This window comes from Pleurodeles waltl, chromosome 6 (assembly GCF_031143425.1).
Source record: "Pleurodeles waltl isolate 20211129_DDA chromosome 6, aPleWal1.hap1.20221129, whole genome shotgun sequence".
NCBI classification, from domain to species: Eukaryota; Metazoa; Chordata; class Amphibia; order Caudata; family Salamandridae; genus Pleurodeles; species Pleurodeles waltl.
This window is the reverse complement of record NC_090445.1, coordinates 274,215,683-274,238,561: the sequence shown is the minus strand read 5'-3', so window position 1 is coordinate 274,238,561 and position 22,879 is coordinate 274,215,683. Positions and strand designations below refer to the sequence as shown.

At 48.4% G+C, this 22,879-nt stretch overlaps 1 long non-coding RNA gene across 1 annotated transcript in view; it reads left to right on the top strand.

The window, feature by feature from the left end:
• Positions 1-1,912: 1,912 nt before the first annotated feature.
• The window catches only part of LOC138301915 (uncharacterized), a 41,878-nt gene continuing 20,911 nt past the window's right edge, over positions 1,913-22,879 (top strand). The window contains exons 1-2 of the long non-coding RNA XR_011205162.1: positions 1,913-1,994; positions 9,470-9,508. This is a non-coding gene — a long non-coding RNA (uncharacterized lncRNA). The remainder of the gene's footprint in view (positions 1,995-9,469; positions 9,509-22,879) is intronic.

The following is a 22,879-nucleotide window of genomic DNA, read 5'->3' as shown; positions in this document are numbered from 1 at the left end:
TTTCAGGGGCCTGGACAGCTTCCATGGCCCACCGGGAGTGGAGATTCACATCCACTACCTCTGTCCTTGGCAGGATGAAGCACTCTGGGCACCAAGCCCCCTCCAGAACCAGTGGAGATTCACATCCACTACCTCAGTCCTTGGCAGGATGAAGCACGCTGGGCACAAAGCCCCCTCCAGAACCAGTGGAGAAAAGCATCCACTACCTCAGTCCTTGGCAGGATGAAGCACTCTGGGCACAAACCCCCCTCCAGAACCAGTGGAGACTGTTATTCACTTGTGAGACTGTGGCTTTGCACTTCCCAGGATGCAGCAGTGGGCAAACCACCCACTGAAAAGACTTGTGAGACTGTGGCGTTGCACTCCCCAGGATACATCAATGGGCATGGAGCCCCCTCATGGATCTGGCGTTGTGCACTCATCCGGCTGAGGTGCCCCCCCTTCCCTTCCCCCTGAGGTGCCTGTTGTATTTCGATCTGATGCCCCTGCAGTGTTCGCTCCGTTTTGATTGGATATCTTGTGTGGGCCTCGCCCATGCATTTTGGGCCCAGTGGTCCACGGACTATGTATGTGAGGCACATGGACTTTAATTCTTGGTGTATATATTTGTTAATAGTGTGTATATATATTTATGAGTACTGGATTTTTATTGATCAGAATCGTTACAATCATTTCCATTGTCCTTGCATTCTTCCGGGGGCCTTGGGGGTGTAACTGTAATGTATCAACATGTATTTGTGTGTGTGTGTGTGTGTGTGTGTGTGTGTGTTGTAGTGGGTGAGGGTGGGGGTGTTGCGTGTGTGTGTGTCACTCTTTTCCCTCCCCCCTCCCCTGTGTCGTAGGTGCAGTACTCACTGTGGTCTTCGCCGCTGGCATTCGTGCTCCTGGTAGAGGAGCAGGAAGACAATGGCTGGTAGAATATGGAGTTCCAGCTCAATGGCATCCTGGTTCCTCGTATGGTGTGTAGAAGTGAGCATTTTTCCTTCCAAGTTCTTTTTCCGCCGTGTTTTTGTTCGCGTTGAATCCGCCCCTGAAAAGGTGGCGGATTGGCCTCTCATGATACTGTGGGTGGTACATTGTCTTCCGCCTGTCTGTTGGTGGTGACCACCATGCTGTTTGTTTGTACCACCGTGGCGGTCGGAGTGTTAAAGTGGCTGTCTATGTTGGCGGTTTCCACCACGGTTGTGATTACATTTTTTTTACCGCCGGCCTGTTGGCTGTTTTACCGCCGCTTTAACACCGACCGCCAGGGTTGTAATGAGGACCTATAGGTTTGTTGACGATACAATATTCTTTTTTTCCCGTAATTACTTCTTACATAAGGGTTTACGAGCATCTAACCCTCTCTGTAGCCACACATTTAACTACCATCTATTGAGGCAAGCTGGTTCTCTTTTTCCAAAAGTGTTCACTCTTTCACGTTGGTTTAAATATTGTCCTGACGACTTTTTCTCTACCTCCTCATTCTTACATATATTTGACCCACAGCGGTCATTCATTGTACTAAACAACGCTAAATGGATGATCAGCTTTTTATTTGCTTAATTGCTGTGAAAATTAGGCAAGCTAATGAGAGAAGAGGACCATATCCAACTATCTTTTTCTTCCTATTAAAAGGTGCAATGCCTTGGCAAAGAAGCAGACTTCTGATGGCTTATGTGGTCCTCCCACCAGAGCGGTGGCAGCTACTGCGGAGAGATATTCTTATGGTATCCATTCTCAAAAAACGAATGTGTGGGTGCAAATTGTCAATCAGAGGAACACATTATTTACCTTTGTTAACGTATATTCATCCATGTGATTTTATTTCTTTACTATTACGATGTTTAGATTTTCTTCAGTTTATATTTATTTTGTTATTGTAAAGAACAATGGATGCTACAAAGTACAACCAGATTCTGAATTTTATATACGAAGTAATGTGTACCCTGATGATTTCAGTAAAATAATGAAGCATAGATTACGGAGACTTTCCCAAAAAATCACCATTGATGGTAAGTTATTTTTCAAATTACTTTGGAATTAGAAAATTGTTATACATTCATACAATTTACTGTACTTGTTTGAATGAAGCTTCATGAATTGGTGATCCTTTCAATTATATTGATCTACCTACTTATGTGTTAACAAATATTGTTTAGTCTGATTCATTTCATTATATTTTATTTTTTTAAATGGTTGTTAGCGTGTGTGTGTGTGTGTGTGTGTGTGTGTGTGTATATATATATATATATATATTACGTGCTTTTAATGTATCTCTCGTGCAACATCTGCAGTAAATAGAAATCGTCCTTTAAACGTTCTCATGTTTTTTTGGCAAATTAGGTGAAAAGGTGTTCTTTGTAGGAAAGGGGAAGAAGGCACAAGTTAACGTTGGTGAAGAATTGGCAAAACACATTTTTAATAAGTTACATTCTTCACTAATTGGAGGTTACTCTGGAACTAACAAAACTAAAAAGAGTATTGGCAGCCATTTCTAGTGGCCAAACATGACTGATATTGAACAGTGGGTGAGTTATGTGTTGCTAATCTTTCAAAATAACTTCTAGGTAAAACATTTATTTTCTTTTATGTTTTTATTGAGACATACTTGTAAAGCTATTGCTAGGCAAGTTTTTCATTCCTAATAAAGGTATTTTTGCACACATCAGTCATTTGAGCAATCAGACGCTTTTAAAGGGCGGCTTATCACCCATGGAGGCTCAAATAGCTGTTGCGGACGTGCTGCACACTCTGCGATCCATGTCTTTAGATCCTTTGTGAGCTGGTTCAGTGAGTCTGCATGTCTGAGTTTGAGTGGAAGCGTGTTTGACTGGGCTACAAGGTAAGAGAAGCATCTACCTTCAGATGTGCTCTTCCTGATTCTGTGGATGGCAGCAAGGGTAGGTTTGGAGGATAAGATCTGCCTGGTGTACTTTCCCTAACCGGTACCCACAATTGGCACGGCCCTGGCACACAGATATGTCCATTGTAAATGGTACACCTGGTACCAAGGGCCTGTTGCCAAGGAAGGTCTCTAAGGGCTGCAGCATGCCGTATGACACCCTGGAGACCCCTCACTCAGCAAAGACACCCTGCTTGCCAGCTTGTGTGTGCTGGTTGGGAGAAAATGACTAAGTCGACATGGCACTCCCCTCAGGGTGCCATGCCAACCTCACACTGCCTATGGCATAGATAAGTCACCCCTCTAGCAGGCCTTACAGCCCTAAGGCAGGGTGTACTATACCACAGGTGAGGGAATAGCTGCATGAGCACTATGCCCCTACGGTGTCTTAGCAAAACCTTGGACATTGTAATTGCAGGTTAGCCATAAGAGTATAAGGTCTGGGGGTTTAACAAACACGAACTCCACAGTTCCATAATGGCTAAACTGAAATATGGGAAGTTTGGTATCCAACTTCTCAGCACAATAAATGCACACTGATGCCAGCGTGGTATTTGTTTTAAAATACACCCAGAGGGCATCTTAGAGAGGGACCCGGAATACCAGTCCGACTCCTAGTGCTAGGCTGACCAGTTTCTGCCAGTCTGACACAACCAGACGAGGTTCTGGCTACATGGGGAGAGTACCTTTGTCAATCTGTGGCCAGGAACAAAGACTGTACTGGGTGGATATGCTTCTCACCTCCCCCTGCAGGAACTGTAACACCTGGTGGCGAGCCTCAAAGGCTCATGCCTTTTGTTACAACACCCCAGGGCATCCCAGCTAGTGGAGATGGACGCCCCCCACTTTAGGCAGCAAGGCTGGAGGAGATGATGAGGGAAACAAGGAGGAGCCACCCACCAGTCAGGACAGCCCCTAAGGTGCCCTGAGGTGACGCTTAACTTTTATAATTCCTCCATCTTTAGATTGGAAGATGCCCCCAAAAGCAATATGGATGTGCCCCATCACCTCAGGGTGGAGGCACCAAGAGGGTGTAGCCACCCGCAAGGGCAGTAGCCATTGGCTACTGCCCCAAGACCTAAACACACCCCTAAATTGAGTATTTAGGGGTGACCCTGAACCCAGGAAATCAGATTCCTGCAACCTGCACAAATAAGTTCTGCTGACCTGAAAGCCCTGCAGAGATGACAGAAACACCAACTGACTTGGCTCCAGCCCTACCGGCCTGTCCCCAGACTCAAACTGCACAGCGACGCATCTGTCGGGGAACAGCGACCTCTGAGGACACTGCAAAATTTTTGCAAGTTTTGAAAGAACTCTCCTTTCCCGCCGGAAGCGTGAGACTTCTCACTCTGCATCCAATGCCCCCACCTCAAGCTCCAGAAAACAAATACCGCAGAGGGGACTCCCAGGCGACTGCGATAACGTGAGTAACCTGAGTTGAATCTTGTGGTTCTAAAATAAATTAAAATATATTTCTGATGGATACAACTACCTGTGGATTCCTCACCTTATGAATTGGATCCTTGCGCCAGCATCCAACAGAAAGTCTTCTTCCTAGCTGTCTACGTCGACGAGGACGTCATAATGGCATGGCTCCACGTGACTCCATCTGACGTCAACGTGCCAATAAGAGGTCCTTGTCGGCGTACTGACATCAGTTTTCCTTTTTTCCGGTTTTTCTTCCTGGCTCGTTAACTGTAACGATTTTTGGTGGTTACAATGTCGCCTCTGAAGAAGTCCGGTTTCAGGCCGTGTAGAGAATGCGCGGGTCGGATGTCAGTGACCGACCCCCACTCGGACTGTATTTGGTGCCTTAGTTCAGAGCATGATGTGGAAGGTTGCTCTTCGTGTCAGAGCATGAATCTAAAAGCTCTGAAGGAGCTCTTCTTAGCCAAAGCAAAGAAGAAGGGCCATAAAAAGGATTCCTTCCATGCTTCTCCCAAAAAGCATAAGAAGCAGCGTCATCATGACTCTCGGCGTCGTGCGGAGCCGATCGAGGTCTCGATCTTCACAATGCCAGAAGACATGGGAGACGAGTCCTACTGTCACGCCTCAGCAGGAGAGTCCGGAGTTGTCACTGGTGCCTTCAGTTTTTGAGGTCACTCAAAGTAGCCCTCACTTTTCGCCGGCGCCGAGGGATCCTGATGTTCTGCAGGCAAACTATTGGACTTAGATTAAGTCTTTTGAGTGTGTGTTCCTCATTTATTGCCTGTGTGTGTACAACAAATGTTTAACACTACCCTCTGACAAGCCTACTGCTCAACTACACCACCAAAAAATAGAGCATTCAAATTATCTAATTTTGCCACTATCAACCTCTAAGGGGAACCTTTAGACTCTGTGCACACTATCTCTCACTTTGAGATAGTATATTCAGAGCCAACTTCCTACATACATCAAAATAGAACCTCATATATTGTAAATGTGAGGGTGTCACACAGATTATTTCCATGAATAGTAGTGAGCTGCTCCTGTGTTACAATAATGGAAAGACCTCCCTATCCCTGAAAATGAGATGTTAAAACTTTTAGAATGTAGACCAGTGTGCCAGTGACCTGGCCAAAGAGCAAAAGGCAGAATGGGAGGGGGAACAGGGTCATAGAGAAGCAATCACCAGGAGAAAGTAGAGAAGAAAATGAACCTGCAAGGATAAAATAAGGACAAAGGAAGAGTAGGACGGTAGAAGAAAATGGGATAAGGTGAAACCAAGTAAGTCTTGGTTGCCTTGGAACTGAGCTGCCCTATATTTAACAACTTAGGCCAAGGTCATAATACATTCAATGGCAAGATTTTTTTGGCACCACGTGCCATACTTACAAATTCATCTCAACTCCCAGCCCGTGCTCCTTATGTAACATTGCAACCAATTAACGAACATCACAAAAAAGTCATACTCGCACTTGTACGTAGCTGTCCGTCCCTTGCCCCCTCCCAACTTGTTGCCAAGTTTTGATGCAGCTTTAACTGAAGTTCACTGGCTTCCTGGTAAGCAGGTCCCCAGTGCCAGTCTTTCCCCAAAACAAGACACCTGATCCCTTGATCCCAAGTGATAAGGCTCTGTAGCACCCTTCTAAGTCCCATAGTAAGTGTTACCTAGAGTGCCTCAGTACTGCAGAGGGTCGCTAAGAGCTGTAGCAGAAATTGTTCTTCTCTAAGGGACCCAGCACTGACCTCATGCAGACTGCTTGACAAGGTGCCCCCTAAAAGTGAAAACGCAACATAAATTATGGACTGTGTGCCATGTCTCCAAAACACTGCATGTAATATTTGTAAGTCACCCCTATAGCAGGCCTTATAGCCCCAAGGCAGAGTGCATATTATTATATGCGTGGTCATATCTGCAAGAGAAGATATGCCCCTGCTAGGTCTGTCGTTTCTTAGATATATTAGGTGAACAGGGAATCCATTTTAAATAGATGTGTTGGCCACTGATTAATACGAGTTTCCCAGCTCCATGTTGTCTTCAATGAAAATAGGGATGTTGAACCTCATGTTTTATAAGCCCTGGCGATTGATTTATTAATGCACGTATCCAGAGTGTACCTTTCAGTTTCCTCCTGAAAACATAACAACTGCTTTTGAGCTAACTGACCTGTTTTAGCCAGTTTGCCACCAACAGACTAGAATGAGATCCAGGGGTGAGATCCTTTGCTCTTTGGAGGTCAGACACAAAGCTTCTCAGGGTGAGGTGTTGGACACCCCTTCCCATAGCATGATCTGCATTCCAAGACAGATCTAGTCTCTGAGAGGGAGATGCCCACCCCCAGACCCCATCTGGCACCTGGATATTCAGGAACATTAGCTATGTAGGAGGCATTTTGCATTTCGAGGCTGGACACACCCCTAGGGTGACCAGCCCGAAATGGACACAGCCTAGGAAATTCTACTTGTGTCTGGGGGAATTTAGGACCTCTGTACATGGTGTTGCCCACTCCCCACAGAAAGTGGTCATCTACAGGGTGTTGTGACTCCAGGGTATGTAGCCGTAGCAAAGTACCCTGATTGTGGCATGGTTACCCGCACTTTTTGTTTGTCAGTATGCTAACCAGGACCCCAGTTACTGTGCACTCCCCCTGTACATTTGTTTGCTATGACTTCATACCTCCCACATTTGCATACTGGTGCCCCCATGTAAGTCCCTAGTATATGGTGCCCAGGGCGGGGAGACCCCAGGGGTTCCCCATGGGCTGCAGCATGTTATGCCACCCATGGGGACCTATGTAAAATGTGTTTGCAGGGCTGGCATTGCAGCCTGCATGTAAAGGTGCATGCACCCTTTCACTGAAGATCACTGCACCAGGTCCCTGTAAGTCACTCCTAAGGCAGGGCCTCCTAGCCCAGAGGGCCTGCTGCAAGTACCGATGTCAGAGGGCACCCCTGCATGAGCAGAGATTCCCTCACAGACTCTTCTCCATTTTCCTGGACTTCATTAGTGCAGGGATGCCATTTCACGCGTGTACTGGACATAGGTCACTACCTTTGCCAGCTACATGAGGGTAACTCTGAACATGGGCATGTTTGTTATCAAACGTTTCCGACTTGTAGTCCAGGAAGGCAGAACAAAAGAATTTCCTTTAGGTGACGGAGGCAACACCCTTTTCCTTTGGGTAGAAAAAAGGTGTTAAATGACTTGGGATGGGTAGCCTCGCAAAGCCACTGTTATGCTTTGATGGCCACCATTGGTGCCATCCTTTCATAAAACCAATCTGCACCAGTTGAGGGACCCCAAATCCCTGCTCTGTCCTGGAATTGAACAATGGAAATGGGAATGACCACTCCCCTGTCTATCACCACCCCAGGGTTGGTGCCCAGAGCTCCTCCAGATGGCCCTTTGATTCTGCCATCTTGACCTTAGGGTGGGCAGAGGCCTCTGGGGGCATCTTAGTGGCCATGTGGTTAGGTGACCAGTTCCCTTTCCAGGGCTATTTAGGGTCTTCCTCATGGGTGGGTTCCCAGATTCGACATGCAAGACTCCAGAAGGAATCATCTGCATCGTTTACTGAAACTTCTGGCCTCTCGAACCGCAGCTGGACTCCACAGGGACCTACAGTCCGCATCTACAGCTACGCCTCTGCTCTCCAACATTGTTTCTCTGGCTTCTTCTAGCAACTGCAACATTTCCCTGGCTGTGCATCATATGAGGGTGGCGAGTCTTCAGTCTGCCCTAAGAAGCAAACTTCCCGTGGAATGAAAGTCGCTCCTGTGCATCTGCAGGCATTCTGCTGCAATGATGACCGGCTGCATGGATCTCCTCTTCTATGGAACTGTGTGTTCCTTTGCGTCCTCCCTACCAGCTGTCCAACTTGGGTGAAGGTAGGACCTTCCCTTCTCCATGCATAGTGTCTCTTGCAACTGACAAGGCTTGATGGCACCGCCTCCAGGGGAACTTCAGTCTTTGTGTAGCTCCAGTCCACATCACTCTTCCCTGTGACACTCAGCCCTTTGCATGGTTATTCAGCGACGTGGGACTCCTTTTTAAGTGTCCTGCATGGGCATCACCGTGACTCCTGTGCTCCTTGCCTGCGAGTCATCTGTGTGGGCTGCATCATCTTCTTTGGACTCTCCGCACTGCTGAGGGTCGCTAGGGACATCCCCTGTGGGTTTAGTTCCCTCTCCCCCTCCCTTGGGCTTCCTGGTCCCCAAAAGCTCCACTGCTAGCAACTGCGATATTTGCCTTTTTCAGGTCTTGTATGTGTTTTTTTTCACTCCACAGACTGACTGCAATCCTTCATCCAGCGTGGGACGTCGACCGCATCAGCCAGGAACTCTTCACCTGCCCCAGTGTTGACCGTCTTCTTTCCACCGTCGACCAACTCCTGCATCCACCTAACCCCAACACCACCCCACCCCCACCCCCCCTGGTTTTGAGTGTTGTCTGCTGTTTTTCAGTGTTCTCAATTGCTTTTTAAGCCTATTCCTGATTGTTACTGTACATGTATAGTATGTTTACTTACCTACAATTAGAGTATTGCCTAACTAGTGTTTGTGTCTTTATTACTCTAATAAAGAGCCTCTATTTTCGTAGCACTGAGTGCCTTCTTTCATTTGTATAAGTGCTGTATGACTACAGTGGTATTGCATGAGAGCTTTGCGTGTCTCCCAAATAAGCCTTGGCTACTTATCCACAGCTACCTTTAGAGAGCCTGGCTTCCTTGACACTGACTCCACTTCACTCATAAGGGATACATGGACCTTGTATAAGGTGATCATACCATAGGTAGTTAGCACACACCAGGCCATATTCCTACAGTACTCCAGTGATTACTACCCTTCACTCTCAATACCGGTTCCCCTAAATTGAGTATTTAGGGTAACCACTGATACAAGATTGTAGGAAGATGGCTCTGGATATGCTATATCAAATTGAGATATAGTTGTACAGGGATTCACCAGAGTTTAGAGGCAACAAATATGATACTAATGCTGTTTTGTTGTACTGTGGTCGAGCAGTTAGGCTTATCAGAGGGTAGTGCAAAGCATTTTTTGTACACACAGGTAATAAATGAAGCATGCTCTCAAAGCCCTAATTTCAGGGCAATTCTTTTTAGATACCAAAACTTGTTTTTGTCCATTTATTTCTAGAACCACAAGATTCAATTTGCAAGGAAAGCACATTTACAAGTAAGTATCCAAAATATGTATCAATACCTATTTGTTTTAATTTGGCAATATAAATGGCTTAAGTGAATATAGCAAATATGTTTTAAAAGTTGACACACTGCAATTTTCAGGAACAGTTCCGTAGGGAATAAAAGAAAGTACAGTTTTGGCGGTAAGTACCAGACCTACAGTTCCATTCTCTGGGTGTTATAATACCATGGGTCTGAGTTTGAGTTAGTGCCAAGCACCCTCCACCAGCCTGGCTTTATGCAGGTTAATGTTGCTGCCGGGTTTTACAGTGGGAACCTATGGAGACTGGGGGCACTCAGAATCAGGCCTGCTTCTAGGTAAGAAGCCTAATCATTTGAGGCTCACCACCAGGTGTTCGAATTCCTGCAGGGTGGAGGTGTGAAGCACGGACACAGTGTCGGCTTTTTTTCTGGCCTACGAGAGCACAAAAGCTCTCACCCCATGGAATCAAAAACTTGTCTGTTCGTGGTAGGCTGGTGCAGACCCGTCAGTCCTGCATTAAAGGAATGGGTAAATACAGGGAGCATCTCTAAGATGCCCTCTGGGTGCATGTTTCAATAAAACCAGCACTGGCATCAGTTTGGGTTTATTGTGCTGACAAGTTTGATACAAACATTCTAGACTTTAGTTTATGGATCTGTGGAATTCATAATGACAAACTCGCAGCCCATATACTTAATATGGCCCCTCTAGACTTACAATGTCTAAGAATGGACTTAGACACTTAGGGGCATATTGTTCATGCAGGTATGCCCTCACCTATGGTATAGTGCACCCTCCCTTAGGGCTGTAAAGCCTGCTTGAGTGTTGACTTACGTATACCATCGGCAGTGGTTTGTGGTGTGGCACACTGAGAGGTGCAATGTCGAATTTGCCTTTTTCTCACCACCAGCGCGCACAAGCTGCAATGGCAATGTGCATGTGCTAGGTGAGTGGTCTCCAGGGTGGCATAAGACATGCTGCAGCACTTGGGGACTTTCCAGTTAACAGGGCCCTTGGTACCATGGGTACTTTTTACAAGGGACTTAACTGTGTACCAAGGGTGTGCTGTTGTGTGGACACAGTGCTACAGTTTTGGGAAAGAACACAAGTGCTGGGGCCTGGTTAGCAGGATCCCATCACGCTCTGTCAAGTTATCACCAATATCAGACAAAAAGTGGGGGGCAACCATGCCAACAAGGGCACTTTTCTACACAGATTCTCTGACTTTCTTCCATGACACAAAAGGAGTGTGCAACAAGACTGCAAAACCATAGACCTAAAAAGCACGACTGATGTGGTGCCAAGCCTGCTGCACCTGGCCCTTGAGGAGCATCTGACCTGTCCTGCCACTGAAGGTTCCAAAAATCAGGGAGCGCTGTCCGTGCTTCACAAATCACCAAGAAGAACTCTTTTGGATTACAGGAGCTGCTGCCCTGCATCTGCAGGCACCCAAGGAAGAACCATGAGGACCTTGACTGCCAAAAACCCAACACTGGGCAACATCACTGCAGCTGAGCTGCCTAGCCCGAGTTGAAGTGGTCCAGAGGTGTCACCATGGTCCCCAGGCCGTTCAGACACAGCCTACCCAGAGCTTGCCCTCTGTGGACTTCCTGACAGCGTTTGCAGCCTGATTCTGCAGACCCCTAGCAACAGTGAGTGACAAAGACCCCATGTCTCAGGACACCTCTGCACCCGTCTGCCCTGGGCCTAGGAGAAGAGGACCAAGGCTGTCCCCACATCTCTCTGCCTCGTGAGACCTGAGGCTTGTTTGGACTAAACCCCAAGTCCATTCCTATAGACTGTTTCTGCGGGGCTCCTTACAACCACAAGGAACTCCAGCACTAGACCTGATGCGAGAAAACACCACTGCACCTGCACCCCACAGCCTGAGGTGAAGTGGACCGGTGGTGTCCCTACGTGCCTAAGGGTCTCCAGGTTCAAAACCCACGTGGGTTCCTCTGATGTGGACTCCCAATCCATCCCTCAAGCAACTTTGTGACCAAACCGGTCACCATAGACTTACATGGGGCACCTGACGCTGAGGTGTACCCATGCACCCTGCTGCCTGAGGTGAATGGTCCGTGTGGCCGAAGTCCAGGAGATTGATCACGTAAGTCGCTTTACTATACCTGTATGCGCTAGCTCTTCCTTCATAGGATAACTTTACCACATCTGAAAAATGCACTGTATCAAGTTTTGCAAGCTGTAAAAATTCATAAATCAAAATATCAGACTTTATATAAAAGTACATGTTATTTGTATAAATTGGTGTGATTTCTTTCAGTGTGTGTCTCACTTACCGTAGGAGTCGCTTGACCACACTACCGAAAAAAGGAGCATTTGGGATGTAATTTGTTCCTCTGATTGCTTTGACTTTTAGCGCAGTGTACCTCGTTTTGGTTCACTATATATGCTGCTTCCTACAATACTCACATACTCATGCGCCCAGTAATACACCCACAGAGGCAATCGTGAACTCACACAGACCTGCTCAGAGAATCCCCAAGCACTCACACTCACAGAGCCACTCACTCAGCGACTCGTGCACCAACTGAGTCTCTCAGACCCAAACAGAGACCGGTAACTCCGCTCTGCACAAGTTGCCCCTGCTGCCACCCCTAGAATTGGTAACAATGCAGCCAGAGGGAGATCCTTTTCCTACATCGCAGAACAGACCTGGAACACGCTACCTCGCCAACTCAGTCAGCCCCCTTTGTAGGAAGCTCACTCTTTATATACTATATCAAAATGACATGCACAGACTCCAGGTGTTCCACAGAGGCTAAAGTAGATACTACAAATGCATCTGTTCTACACACAATAGAAGAAGCACACACTTAATGACTGAACTACAGACCAATAGGTTTTTATATAGAAAAATACATTTTGTTAATTTATTTCTAGAATCACAAGATTCTCTTTGCATGTAATTACATCAATAGATAGTATTTCACATATATATCAATAATAATACTTTGAATGGAATTCATATAGCATACAGTTTTTGAATAAATGCCAATAAAGCTATTTTAAATGTTGACACTGCAATTTTCAGGACACATCCTTGGGGAAGAAACTAAAGGACAGTTTTAGAGGTAAGTACTTGACTTACAGTTTCAGTCTCTGGGGCTTAGGAAGTCCACAGCTGGGGGTTCAGATGAACCCCAAGCTCCCAGCAACACTGGGCCGGTTGGGTGCAGAGGTCAATTTTGAGCCATTTTGAAGTGGGCTCCTACGGAGACAGGGTGCACTCTGAATCAGATATGCCAGAAGATAAGTACCTGTTCTTTGGTGGGCAGACCTGGGTTAGGAGGGGGAGGGTTAGAGGGGCACTGTTGGGGCCACAAGGAGGCATCAAACGCACACCCTCAGTGGCACTATGGCAGCTGGGTGCAGGATGCAAACAAGGCACTGGGTTTCCAATAGATCTCTGTGAGGAGACCCCGGGGTCACTCAGATGCTGCATGTGAGGACCAGGGGGTCCCCTGGAGCAAACCCTAAGCTAGACAGGGAGGAATGTACCTGTGCTGGAGGTCGGGTTCTCTGGGGGCTGCGGGTGCAGTGGTCTTTTAGGCATCTGTAGGAGGCTGGCTTTCTATGCAGTGTGCAAAACTAGGCACACTATGCAGTGGGTCCAGGCAACCACACTTTGGTTTCCAGGAGCAAAAATTAGACCACTTAATGCTACAATTTTTAAGGTAGCTGGTCGAGCAGTTAGGCTAATCCAGGAGATGTGCTAAGCATTTGTTGTGCTCACAAAACCAATCATGCAGCACATGCACTCAATGAATAACTCGAGACCAGAGTTTATAAAAATACTTCAGTTTTATTTAATTTTTAAGACCAAGATCATTCAAATACTTTTTTAGATATTAGTTTTAAAAGTTGTAATAAAGTTAGTCTTTCTGCGCATAATTACGCATCATTGGAATCAATGTACAGTTACCATTCAAAATCGTACAATTAAGTTACCAGTCTCTTTTGTGTATTTTTTTTTTTGTTTGTTTTTTGCATGGTGGTCGCAGCAGTCAGTAGGCACCTTGTACCAGCCGGAGAGCCTCTTGCGGCTCCCGTTTCAGGCGGGAGCAGCGTAGGAAACGCTTTTGGCACAGGGCCACCTGTAGGGGCCACTTGGAAAAGATGGTTTCAGGGGGTCCCCTTGGGCTGTCGAGGTCGCATGGGTTTGGGGATCAGTGGAGCACAGCTAGGTCCTTGTTGCGGGCGCAGAGCGGCCGGATGCGGCGTGAGATCCAAACCTGTGCGCAACTGAGTCCTTTTGGAGGTGAGTCTCTCTGGCTGCTTACAGGACACTGTGAGCAGTCTGGTGGTAGGTCCCAGGGTGTTATTAAAGTCCCTCTACAGGGGCTTCCTCCTGATCCTTTCAGCTCTTGGGGAGCTGGTTTGAGGTTGTCCCAGGGAATTGGCGTAACTCGGCCACTGGAGGGCACAGTGCCACCAATCTTGGCACACTTGTAGGTCACGTCCGGGACGGTAGTTAGTGTGTTGTGGGGTCCGGCTGCAAATTCCGGTTGTGGACATATCGGCCAGCCAGTGAAGCGACCTTCACTGGCTTATTGGATCTTGCTTGGTTTTTGAGTGGTGCCTCTACTCAAAAGGGATATCTGGGGTGATTCTTTAAGCCTGGATAATACCTGGGTTTGTTGGGCTCGGTCCAGTGTCCAGATCCTCCACAGCAGCAATTTGCAGGTCCTGGGTGCAGCAGGCAGGGTTTGGCGCCTTTTCTTGTGCAACAGGTCCGTAGTTCTCTTGCTTTGGATCTTCTTTGGTGCAGGTCTTCTTTGTATTTTGAAATTTGATTTCTTGTTCTAGGGATGTCCAATAAATACTGAATTTAGTGGGCGTGCTAGGGGAAACCTGGTAATGTCCAATGGGACACTTACCTATGGGTGGCTCCACCCACTTTAGTGTCCACTTCCTTTGGGAAGGGTGACTTCCCTAAACTTGATTGGCTAGTTTTCTTCATTTCAAGATGGAGGAAACTGAATTTGAGGGTCCACTTCACAGACAACACCTTAGAGGTGGTGCATGCTAGGCCGCCACTCCTAATCTTTGTGTGGTTTCCCACCTTTGCTCACTCAAAAAGTGGGTGTTTTGCAAAGTGGCAACCCCTCAGATGCTAGCAGCAGGCCTGGAGGCTCGAGTTTCAGGGGCTGTAGCCCTTTGAAGCTCACTACCGGGGTTTTGCACGTTCCTGGGGGAGTGGGTGGTTAGCTCCTCCACCAAGGGAGGGCATTGGTTTACGAACCAGGGAGACTGGGCTCTCCACCAAGGTTTGTATATGGACTGTGTGGGTGTGGCAGGCTGGATGAAACCAGTCAGAAAATATGCCAGGATAGTTGGCTTTTGCAGGGGACACCTCTAAGGTGATCCCTGGGTACATTTTATTATAAATCCAGTACTGGTACCAACCTCAGCTCTGGACACCCTAGGGATGGCCCTAGCTTTGGATGGCAGGGGGAGGGGTGAGTTTTGGGGGGTCACTCCTCCCTGCTTTCCATAATTTTCCTGGTGGACTTGCTGCCAAAAGTGGGGCTTTGTCCATGTGCGGACAACTCAACTAGCTGGAGTGCCCCATGGCACTGTAACAAGAGGCTTCAGCCTTTGAGGCTCACCATCAGATGTTACAGCTCCTGCAGGTGTGATATTGGAAATGGCCCTTTTTGCAGGGTTATCCCCAAACGTTTTGCTGCCTTCCTACAATATTTTTCTGGTCCGTTTTTTATGGTTTATTGTCTGTGCACTTCACCACTGCTAATCAGTGCGCAAGTGCTCCCTATAGAGCTTGTACTCTTGATTGGTTTATCCATGATTGTCATATTTGATTTACTGGTAAGACACTAGTAAAGTGCACTAGAGTTGCCCAGGTACTGTAAATCAAATGCTACTAGTGGGCCTGCAGCACATTAGTAGCCTTGTAACCATGGCTCGGACCTGCCACTACAGTGTCAGTGTGTGCAGTTTTAAACTGCCAATTCAACTTGGCAAGCTTACCCACTTGCCAGGCCTAAACCTTCCCTTTTACTACTTGTCAGGCACCCCGAAGGTAGGCCCTTGGTAGCCCCATGGGCAGGTTGCAGTGTATGTTTAAGGGAGTACATATATACTATTTCAAATTGAGAAGTAGTGTGCACAGAGTGCAAGGGTTCCCCTTAGAGGTAAGATAGTGGCAAAAAGAGATAATTCTAATGCTCTATTTTGTAGTAATGTGGTCGAGCAGTAGGCTTATCAGAGGGTAGTGTTAAGCATTTGTTGTACACACACAGGCAATAAATGAGGAACGCACACTCAAAGACTTACTCCAGGCCAATAGGTTTTTATATTGAAAAATAGCTTTTCTTAGTTTATTTTAAGAACCACAGGTTCAAGATTTACATCAAACACTTTAAATGCAAGGTACTTCACGTAGATACTTTAGGAACTTTGAATAAACACAATATCATGTACAGTCTTTGTAGAAATGGCAATAAGCTATTTTAAGTGGACACAGTACAAAAATCAACAGTTCCTGGGGGAGGTAAGTAAAGGTTAGTTTTGGAGGTAAGACAGACACAAGTCTCAAGTTTGGGGCATAGGCAGCCCACCATTGGGGGTTCAAGGCAACCCCAAAGTTACCACACCAGCAGCTCAGGGCTGGTCACGTGCACAGGAAAGAGGTATCCAAAACACATAGGCGTCTATGGGGAACAGGGGTGCTCCGGTTCCAGTCTGCCAGCAGGTAAGTACCTGCGTCCTCTGGGGGGCAGACCACGGGGGTTTTGTAGAGCACCGGGGGGGGGGGGGACAGGAGAAGGCACACAAGGTACACCCTCAGCGGCACAGGGGAGGCCGGGTGCAGTGAGTAAAGCAGGCATCGGGTTTTAGGTTGAAAACAATGGAGGAACCTGGGTGGGGGGGGTGTCACTCTAGCGTTGCAGGCAGGCACAGCGGGGGCTTCTCGGGACAGCCACCACCTGGGTGGGCTCGGCAGAGGGTCACCTGGGAGTCGCTCCTGCAATGAGGTTCGATTCCTTCAGGTCCTGGGGGCTGCGCGTGCAGTGTTGGTTCCAGGCGTTTGGTCCCTTGTTACAGGCAGTCGCGGTCAGAGGGAGCCTCTGTATTCTCTCTGCAGGCGTCGCTGTGGGGGCCCAGGGGGGTCGTCTCTGACTACTCACAGGCTTGCAGTCGCCGGGGAGTCCTCTCTGTGGTGTTGGTTCTCTGCATCTCGAGCCGGGGACGTCTGGTGCAGAGTGTAGTGTCTCACGCTTCCGGCAGGAAATGTGCAATCTTTGGAAGTTGTTTCTTTGTTGCAAATAAGTAGCTGGTTTTGAACAGGGCCCCTGTTCACAGGAGGTTCTTGGTCCTTTGGTTCAGGGCAGTCCTCTGAGGCTTCAGAGGTTGCTGGTCCCTGTCGGATGCGTCGCTGTTGCAGTTTTCTTTGAGTCAGGCGACAGGCCAGTAGGGCTGGGTCCAAAGCAGTTGTCGTCTCCGTCTTGTCTGCAGGGCTTCAGGTCAGCAGTCCTTCTTGGTTTAGGTTGCAGGAATCTAGTTTCCTAGGTTCTGGGGAGCCCCTACATACTGAATGTAGGGGTGTGTTTAGGTCTGCGAGGGCAGTAGCCAATGGCTACTGTCCCGGAGGGTGGCTAACACCCTCTTTGTGCCTCCTCGCAGTGGGGAGGAGGGCACATCCCTAATCCTATTGGGGAATCCTCCAAACTCAAGATGAAGGATTTCTAAAGGCAGGGGTCACCTCAGCTCAGGACACCTTAGGGGCTGTCCTGACTGGTGGGTGGCTCCTCCTTGTTTTCCTCATTATCTCCTCCAGCCTTGCCGCCAAAAGTAGGGGCAGTGGCCGGAGGGGCGGGCATCTCAACTAGTTGGGATGCCCTGTGGTGCTGTAACAAAAGGGGTGAGCCTTTGAGGCTCACCTCCAGGTGTTAACAGTTCCTGCAGGGGGAGGTGAGTAGCGTCAATACCAACCACTGCCTACTTCTGATATGGGGCCCTTTCTATAGCTCCCTTGGCTAAGAGCTGTAACTTCATGTCAGAGCATAGACAAATGATCCTTCACCAGCCGTTCGTATGCCGGTGGTATTGGTGAGGGAAGGATTGAAAAGGCAGGGCATAGCCCTTCCGAATTATCTGCAGAACCCAAGCGTCTGATGTAACAGACTGCCAGTGGAGGGGATGATGCTGAATTCTACCTCGAACTGGGCATGCATGGTAATGCAGAATCAAACTAGGTGGACTTTGAGGTTGCAGCTGCCAGGGGCATGGTGGCAAGAAGGCATATGTGGTATCTGCAGTGAGACCTGAAGTTCCAGTAGGTGCAGCATCAGAGGAATCTCTCAGATGTTGTAAGGAAATGCCTCCTTGGCATGGTTACCCCCTGACTTTTTGCCTTTGCTGATGCTAAGTAATGATTTGAAAGTGTGCTTGGACCCTGCTAACCAGGCCCCAGCACCAGTGGTCTTTCCCTAAACTGTACCTTTGTCTCCACAATTGGCACAACCCTGGCACTCAGATAAGTCCCTTGTAACTGGTACCCCTGGTAATAAGGGCCCTTATGCCAGGGAAGGTCTCTAAGGGCTGCAGCATGTCTTATGCCACCCTCTGGACCCCTCACGCAGCACATGCACACTGCTTCACAGCTTGTGTGCTGGTGGGGAGAAAATGACTAAGTTGACATGGCACTCCCCTCAGAGTGCCATGCCAACCTCACACTGCCTGTAGCATAGGTAAGTCACCCCTCTAGCAGGCGTTACAGCCCTAAGGCAGTGTGCACGCTACCACAGGTCAGGGAATAGCTGCATGAGCTCTATGCCCCTACAGTGTCTAAGCAAAACCTTAGACATTGTAAGTGCAGAGTAGCCATAAGAGTATATGGTCTGGGAGTTTGTCAAACACGAACTCCACAGTTCCATAATGGCTACACTGAAATCTGTGAAGTTTTATATCAAACTTCTCAGCACAATAAATGCACACTGATGCCAGTGTGCAAATTATTATAACATATACCCAGAGGGCATCTTAGAGATGCCCCCTGAACGCCAACCCGACTTCTAGAGGTAGGCTGACCAGTCCCTGCCACAAACCAGACAACTTGCTGGCCAAATGGGGACCCTGTACTGAGTGGAGGTGCTTCACACCTCCCCCTGCAGGAACTATAACACCTGATGGTGAGCCTCAAAGGCTCGCCCCTTTTTGTTACAGCACCACAGGGCATACCAGCTAGTGGAGATGCCTGCCCCTCTGGCCACTGCCCCTACTTTTGCCGGCAAGGCTGGAGGAGATAATGAGGAAAACCAAGAGGAGCCAGCCACCAGTCAGGACAGCCCCTAAGGTGTCCTGAGGTGACCCCTGCCTTGAGAAATCCTCTATCTTGAGTTTGTAGGATTCCCCCAATAGGATTAGGGATGTGCCCTCCTCCCCACAGGGAGGAGGCACAAAGAGGGTGTAGCCACCCTCCAGGACAGTAGCCATCGGCTACTGCCCTCCCAGACCTAAACACCCCCCTAAATTCAGTATTTAGGGGCACCCCAGATCCCAGGAATCAGATTCCTGCAACCTGAAGAAACGAGGAGGACTGCTGACCTACAAGCATGCAGAGAAGACTGGCGACCACAACTGCTTTATCCCCAGCCCTACCGGCCTGTCTCCAACTTCGAAAACCTACAACCAGCGGCGCATCCATCAGGGACCAGCGACCTCTGAAGCCTCAAAGGACTGCCCTGGACTAAAGCACCAAGAAACTCCCTTGAACAACGGCCCTGTTCAAAACCAGCTACTTCTTTGCACCAAAGAAGCAACTTTCAAAGACTTCACGTTTCCCGCCGGAAGTGTGAGACTTCACACTCTGCACCCGACGCCCCCAGCTCAAGATCCAGAGAACAAACACTACAGGGAGGACTACCCGGTGTCTGCGAGCCAGTGAGTGACAAGAGACGACCCCTCCCTGAGCCCCCACAGCGATGCCTGCAGAGAATCCAGAAGCGCCCCCTGACCGTGACCTCCAACAAGGGTCCAGCGCCTGGAACCAACACTGCATCCGCAGCCCCCAGGACCTGAAGGAATCGAACCTCATTGCAGGAGCGACTTCCAGGTGACCCTCTGCCGAGCCCACCCAGGTGGTGGCTGTCCCGAGAAGCCCCCGTTGTGCCTGTCTGCACTGCTAGAGTGACCCCAAGGTCCCTCCAATGAAACCAGACGCCTGCTTTGCACACTGCACCCGGCTGCCCCTGTGCTGCCGAGGGTGTATTTTGTATGCCTACTTGTGCGCCCAATCCTCCCTCCCCGCCCGCCCCACCCCCCACCCCCAGCCTGCCCCTAAGGACGCAGGTACTAAATTGCTGGCAGACAGGAACCGGAGCACCCCTGTTCTCCATAGGCACCTATGTGTTTTGGGCACCACTTTGACCTCTGCACCTGACCAGCCCTGAGCTGCTGGTGTGGTAACTTTGGGGTTGCCTTGAACCCCCAACGGTGGGTTGCCTATGCCCCAGAACTGAGACTTGTAAGTGTTTTACTTACCTCCTAATCTAACCTTTACTTACCTCCCCCAGGAACTGTTGATTTTTGCACTGTCCATTTTGAAAATAGCTTATTGCCATTTTTACAAACACTGTATATGATAGTGCTTTTATTCAAAGTTCCTAAAGTATCTAAGTGAAGTACCTTACATTTAAAGTGTTAACTGTAAATCTTGAACCTGTGGTTCTTAAAATAAACTAAGAAAATATTTTTCAATATAAAAACCTATTGGACTGGAGTAAGTCTTTGTTCCTCATTTATTGCCTGTGTGTGTACAACAAATGCTTAACACTACTCTCTGATAAACCTACTGCTCGACCACACTACCACAAATAGTGCATTAGTATTATCTGATTTTGCCACCATCTTACCTCTAAGGGGAAACCTTGGAATTTGTGCAGACTATTTCATACTTTGAAATAGTATACACAGAGCCAACTTCCTACACATGGCCCCAGATGTTCACACTCACACTAAAGTCTTCTGTCCACCTCAAGGACCGATAGGTTTTGTGAATCCTAAGGACTTGCGGTTCTTACTCCCTATCAGTTGGTGGATACTGCTCAGAACTCCGAAGCTACAGGTCACTGTTAGGTGCCTTTGGATTCCAGCTCATCTTCTGATCACCTGATTTCATCGGGCGGACTGGATAAGAACCAGTTTTTTCATCCATACAATGTGAGTCATAAAACTTCTTGGTACTAGAAATTGTTTATCCTCCAAATCCAGAGGGTAAAGTACATTGCGTATTTTGTTCATCATCAGACAACCACATGAAGTCTTGTGTTTTTCCTTCACTTTCATTTGCCTGTCATTGAAAGTCTTACTGTTACAGAAGCGGCAGCCTCCACTTCATATGTTCTGGAGAACGTAGCAAGGGTGAAAAGGACACTTTGTGATTTCATACCTGAAACGCCCATAAAAGGCTCAACCATGTTGTCATTCTAAAGTCTGACCTAAGCAGGGGAAAAGGCTGTAGAGTGTTGTTTGCTGCCCCCAGTTCCCATCTCAACCAGACCTGTATTTTCCTACTTGTATCTTGTTGTATCATACAAAAGTTAAGTACTTCGAAATTGACTGAGGTTTACCTTCCATTAGGGAAACCTTTCAAAAGTCTGTGTATGGATACCTACCTTCCATAAGCCACTACTTTGCCATGCAATCATCCACAACATTTTAGTTCCACTACTTGAGGAAATCGGCGTAGTGACGTCCTTTCTTTTCTGTGCCACACGCTGATCTGGAGAAGAGATACCCTGTTAATTTTTTAAGTGTATTGGACCCTTTTGTCTGTTTTTTGTGTTGACCCTCGGCGCATCATGATGTCCCCGAAGAACGGGTTCAAGCCTTGCGAGGCCTGTCACCATATGATGTCGGGGACAGATCGCCATCCGGTCCGTTTGTGTTTGTAGTGCAACCCGAAGTTGTGCTTTGAGTGCCAGGCCATGCACCCGAAGGCTTTAAGGGAGCGGTCCCTAAAGCTCATGAAGGCCCGACGCGCGACTCTGCATCGTTCATGGTGTCACTCATGAGGAGTCTTGAGACTGTTTGCGGAGTCACCACCACTCATCATCATAATATTCGTGTCATTCAGGTCAGAGAAAGAAGTCATCAAAGAAGGCCAGGCGTTTTCCAACTTCACCGCATCGCTCAGCCGATGCGACGATGGAGGAGTGTCTTTGCTGTGCTCCGCACCTCCCCAATTTTCCGTGAGCCAGGGCAACCCTTGCCAAACTCAAGGAGTATTTGGGCATTCTGACTCTTCTGTGGCACCTTCGAGGCCTAGGGGTTCATATGAGGGCCCTTTTGGTTCCACGCCTGCGTCTTTGGCCTCTGCCCCCAGTGGTCCCTCCGGATCCTTGCTGACCCTGGTCGTGCCATCGCGACCTTCCCCGACACCAGCTAGGTCATCAGTGCTCCCGACATTGGTGGTGCACACGATCGATGTTGACCCAATTCTTACCCATGATGACACGGAGAAAGAACGGCGCCTGCCGACGCTGCTTCTGACTTCGATGTGGTTCTCACCCCAGATTGGGTTTGGACCCTTATTACTATGGGTACAAATACAAGGAAGGATAGGAGGGGACGCTGGACCCTTTAGAATACCAGCTAGATAACCCTGATTTGGACTGGGCACAGGAATAGGGTGAAGCTAATGGTCTAGATACTTCTCCAGACGCTGGCATGCATTCTCCTCCTACCGTGGCTACGGCGGAGGGAACCTCTTATTCTGTTGGGGTCAGTAGGGTGGCTGAGGTCATTGGCATGGAGCTGTCCACTGTAGCGGTCAGGACGAATCTCCTGACGGAGGTGCTTCAAGCTGGGGCTTCTACCGCCGAGCCTCCCCTTCAATGAAGCCCTCATTGATGTCCTTCCGGGTACTTGGTCCAGACCCAGAACATGGGCTCCTGTAAACAGTAGAATCGCTCGCCCCCATCAGCCTGCTCCAAACGACCCTAAATTCCTGGCCCAACACCCCTCACCGGAGAGCCTTTTCATCCAGGCATCATTGTCATCTGGTGCATTACTTTCCACTCCCCCGGATAGAGAATCAAAGACCAACTTGGTAAGAAGATTAGGTTTTCTTCCTCCAGTCTGGCGTTGCGGTCGGTGAGCACTGCATGCCTTTTGTGCTGCTTTAACCACTGCTTGTGGGATACGGTCGTCCAAGTTCTGCCGCAGATCCTGGAGAAGAGCCGGGCTAACATCTCCCAAGCCTTTGCTGATGGGAGAGATGCAGCTAAGTTCACCATTCCCTGTGAAATGGACACAACCAATTCTACAGGTAAATCGGATGCGTTGACGGTGGCCTTAAGGAGCCATGCCTGGTTGAGGGCATCTGTTTTTCCA